General features: G+C 37.3%; 1 long non-coding RNA gene across 1 annotated transcript in view; it reads right to left on the bottom strand.

Annotated features, from left to right (window-relative positions):
• Positions 1-2,141: 2,141 nt before the first annotated feature.
• LOC106936876 (uncharacterized) overlaps positions 2,142-4,848 on the bottom strand; it is a 16,035-nt gene continuing 13,328 nt past the window's right edge. Inside the window, exons 2-3 of the long non-coding RNA XR_001422248.1 lie at positions 3,365-3,501; positions 2,142-2,813 (exon numbers count right to left, since the gene is read on the bottom strand). This is a non-coding gene — a long non-coding RNA (uncharacterized LOC106936876). The remainder of the gene's footprint in view (positions 2,814-3,364; positions 3,502-4,848) is intronic.

The following is a 4,848-nucleotide window of genomic DNA, read 5'->3' as shown; positions in this document are numbered from 1 at the left end:
CCTGTAAAACAGTTAGAGGTATAACGATGCATTCATCTCACTGCATTAACTCACAAAGGTTTTGTGGGGGATTGCAATACTTTTACAACGCAGAGGAAAACAATTCCCACAATATCCTCTAGAGGGCTCCATAGAGTAGAACATTCCAGTATTGGACATTTTTCTGCTAGCTTAGTCAGTTTAGACAAAAAAAAAAAAAAAACAAAAAAAAAAACACGTTTTTTCTTTCCAGACCAAAACATTTTTTAAATGACATCATATAATAAAAATAACTTTTTACTGCATTACCTCGTAACACTTTTGCAAGGCAGTGCAAAAGTACTGTTTGGGTATGCAAAACCTTTGAGAGTTAGCGCAAAGGTTTTGGAGGAATGCAATACTTTTGCGTGAGTCACGTTATTTCGCTTCACCCAAATAACACAAAATAAAGAAATTCCCCCAGTATCCTCTAGGGGGCTCTACAGGGTAGAATATTCCAGTATCAGACATTTTTATGCTAGCTTAGTCAGTTTAGAAAAAAAAAAAAACATGACTCTTTTCTGACCTCAAAACAACTGCAGATATATTTTGTGGTTTCTTTCAGATCCATTAAAACTTTTATAAGATTACTGGAACCAAAACAAAAACAAAGTCATCCTTGAAGGTGCTTTTAGGTACATTGGTGAGTTTGGTCCTGGTTCATTTCCCACTCTGAACCCCAACCCTTCACCTTGGATGGTTTTTGTCAAACGTGTCACCACCACACATCAGTGAGTGAGGTGGAAGGAAACCACAAAATAGCTGTCCACAGCCTGTATCGAATTAGTGTCAAGCTCCAGCCTGTCATACACAATACAATTAAACCTACTCCCGCCTGCCAAAGAGGAAAGCAGGAAGGAGGTGGGGGGGGGGAGAGGAAAAGAAAGTGGCCGTCAACAGTAAAACAGAATGACAAATGTTACCGGCGTCCACTCAGTGTGTGGCAAGTGCAGGAGTCGATCAGAGAGTCGAGCCGTGCTCTGCTCCATCTGCCAGCGTGGACAGGGTGGGAGAGAACCGAGATGTTTTGGGGCCAAAGCTGCAGATGCTCCCACTCTTCCTCCCTCCTCCTCCTCCTCCTCCTCCTTCTCTGACCACATTAGAGGTGTAACACTCCGGTGGTCTTTGATTCCTCGAGCTGAAAGGGATGCCCCACAACGAGATCAGATATCATTTAAGGCTCGCGCCCCACCTCAAATTGCTCAAAAAATGCAACATATCCATCATAAACGAGGAAGGCGAGCAAATCCAATTATGTTGAAAATATGATTCCTGGAACTTTGTTGGTGGTCATTTGCACAGAACGTAGTGCAGTGCTTCATGATTTCTGTTAAATTTACATGTTGTTGCGTAATAATGACTCCTCAGATGCATTTCTGTTCTGATTCTAGCATAACATTTAAAGCAAATTGATGCTTTTAAGTAATAATTTCATTTTTGACTGATAAATACCAAATTTCAGAAAACTGCAAAACAGCTGAAACACTGAGTTCCTTTAAATCCAGACCACCTGTTTTGTCATTTTTCAAACATTATAAATGAAACATTAATCAACATTCTGATGTTTAATGATAGTGCTAAAAAACGTAATGAAAGCACTTTGAACTGCCTTGTTGCTGAAATCTGATGAAATAAACTTGATTGATTAATTGATTGATTTCTGATTCAGCTCACTTTACTTTCCAGAACAGAGTTGTCCAAATCTGGCCAGACAAATGTGTTCAAATGTTCACAAGCGTTGAATAAGAAGAGATATGAGCTTCGTGTCTCACTGTCTGACTTTAAACTAAATGCTTCCTGCTTTAGGTCAGTTGAAAGGGGACATAATATGAAAAATTCACATATTTGCACATTTTTGTATTTCTGTTTGGCTCTACTGCTTGTAAAAACAGCCCAAGCAATAATAAATTGTATTTTTTCAAAACTTGTTTAAATTTAATCTATTTTTCTCATTGCATGTTGTTTCAACTTCCTTGTACAAACACTTTGAATAGTTTCTGGCTGAAAGATGCTTCATAAATGAAGTTACCTTGTTTAAAAAAAAAAAAACACCCAGCTGTTTTTTGGGTGATAAGTTTATGCTTTTTGCTGTTTTGTTAAGTGATAAACGACAGACACTTTATTTCCTTTTAATTATGACGACTTTCTGCTAACAGTGAATGAAAGCACATTTAAGATCAGACTAATAAGAAAGAAATCTATTTTTAAAAACAAAAATGTGGGATTAATGGAAAGTATGTCTAACACATGCTTAAAGATAAAAAAGGTACCTTTAATGTAACAAAAGCAAACATTTTTGTGTGTAAAAAAATAAACGATTCTTATTAAAATGAAAATAGATGTTATAAAAATGTTTTGCCTTCCTTGTCAAACAGTTCTGGTCACTTGTAAAGTGAGTTTCTTTGATGTCTGAGTCGTTTTTAGAGACCTGAGCGTCGGTGCATCATCATCATCATCATCATCATCATCATCATCCTGCTCTGATTTATGAGCCCAGACTTTCAGCGCTACAGAAATGCTTTTAAGAGGGGACCCCCAGGATGATCCACAGTCCGCGGGGTCAGAGTTCAGAGCGGGTCGGCCGAGGCGTCGCCCAGGTGGGAGGGTTGAAAGGCCAAAGGTCGGCAGGCGGGACACCTGCGAGGACGTGATGAGGACACCTGGGACGGCTTTGACAGCAGGACAATGTGAAAGGTTCAAGAAGGGAAACGTGGCCTCAGGTGCTGCAACGAAACGCTGAACCCGTTTCTCATCCTAAACATGCGACTCAGCTCTGGCAGATGTGGGTTATGACTCTACAACGGGCCAGAGAAACAGATGTTTTCTTTTTATTATGAGAATAATTTCATTCGAGTAGAATAAAGATGCAAAAATACCAGAAGAAAGTTGTTGTTTTAATGAAAGAAAAGCTGCAGTTATGAAGATCTGGTAATAATAGCATTTTATTTTCGTACTATTACGACTTTTTGTAAGTAACATTATGAGTTTATTCTCATGTTATTTCAACTTCGTTGTTGCATGACTATATTGTAATTAGATTTTTTTTCTTGCCCTGGTCCTAATACTCTGTTGTAAAACTGAATTTAACGTTAAAATTAGTTACATTGTGTGACAAAAATAAGAACTTTTTTTGTACACCTGGTGCTGCTGTTCCACCTTAAAGTCTGTTTCCGTTCTATTCTATTCTCTAAATCAAAACTGATGACTGCAAATTAAACATTTCTGAAATGAAGCTTAAAATCCTTCCTAACTTATCGTTTAATGTTTATTTCACCTCAACATGAACCGAAATGTCTAAACTGTGTATTTTAAAACAAATCTTTTAACTCCTTGCAGTTTGTGTTACCTCCATCCTCCTCGTTTTGCCTGCTTGGCTGCAGCTGAAGTGGAGGCAGAGGGAGAGCGGAGAGGCGGCGCGGCCATTAGACACAGAGCTGTGGAGAGATTAGGATGCACACAGCACAGCAGCACCACAGGCAGTCTCTGTACCAAAGCAAGGATTAAGGATTAGGCAAGGTTCAGGCAGCAGCACCAGAGACTAAAAGCCACTCAGCTCGCCAAGAAGATTCTGCTTTCCTGGTTTTTATGACACTGAGGATGAACTGCTAGTGCTTTCCGAAAAGGAATGGGACATACAATAATTCACTAACCAAGATATATAGTTTTACTTTTTTTGATTTGTTTATTTCATCTTGCAGAACATCTGGTGCTGGAATTTGTCTGAGCCTTGTTGTTTTTTAGCATTTAGTCCCACTAAGCAAGACGTTTCATCTGCAAACTTATTTCCTTGTTTGTTCTTTTGCGGGTTTAGATTCCTGTTGGACTTCGGTGAAACTTTAAGTAAAGTCAACGACATGCTGGTGAGGGGAATCAGACGTTTGGTTAAGAGGTTTTGGAGAAAAGAGGCATCTAAAAGCTGGACTTGGGCATCCTTGATGAAGAAAATGTGGATTATGTCCAGAAAATTTGCAGATAACATATAAAATCTGGTCATAATGTGGTTGAAAACTGTGAGAAAAAGATAACAGTCATGATAAACTCTATCTATGTCAAACTTGTTTAGAGACACAAATGTTACATCACCGTTTGGGAAAAAATATACATCTACTACAAGACTGTTGTTATTTTTAAAGAACAAGATTATTATTTCTGTTACATTTTGAAATAAAGAAAAACATGAAACTATGTAAAAATAGGGTAGAAACATATAACATTTCCAACCTAAAGACAAAAAATAGATTTAAAAAGTTGCAGAAATTCCAGGACAAAAGAGGAGCTAATACTAAAAACTTGCATTTGGGATTATACCCATATTTAAAAACATACGTTTTTTTAAAAAAAATGTTTTTATCATTTCTAGTCAATTAAGAGCCACTGTAGATGGTTCAAAAAACCTGATTCTGTTTCAGCATTTAAGCTTTACAATATTTTAAGTAAAAGACATTTGTTCCTTTAGTTTGGCTGCTTAATTCATAAATAATTACTGCTTCTTTTCACATCTGCAAAACAGTGAGTGCATTTCTCGAAACAGTTCATACGAACAGCAAACGTCAAGGATTACCTACAAGATCAAGCTTCTTTTTCAAAATCCATAGTCTATTTGTCAAAATTAAATATCTCCATCAATGAACATTTCAAGATTATGTTTCACTGAGTTGGGATAAAAGAGTCAAATTGGTTAGTCATGTTGTAAATAAAGCTGCGTATTTGGAAGTGCACCAAATATCCCTCAAATATTAAGGGATATTTGATATAAACTATGGCAAAAGTTTTAATGATGAGTTATAAATTGTCATGGTGGGAGACCGATAGCATGAGAGACTGATGTCA

Source organism: Poecilia latipinna, unplaced genomic scaffold (assembly GCF_001443285.1).
Source record: "Poecilia latipinna isolate Pla-1442-1.1 unplaced genomic scaffold, P_latipinna-1.0 Scaffold78, whole genome shotgun sequence".
Taxonomy (NCBI): Eukaryota; Metazoa; Chordata; class Actinopteri; order Cyprinodontiformes; family Poeciliidae; genus Poecilia; species Poecilia latipinna.
Note: the sequence above shows the minus strand (reverse complement) of the source record. Positions and strands in the feature narration are given on the sequence as shown.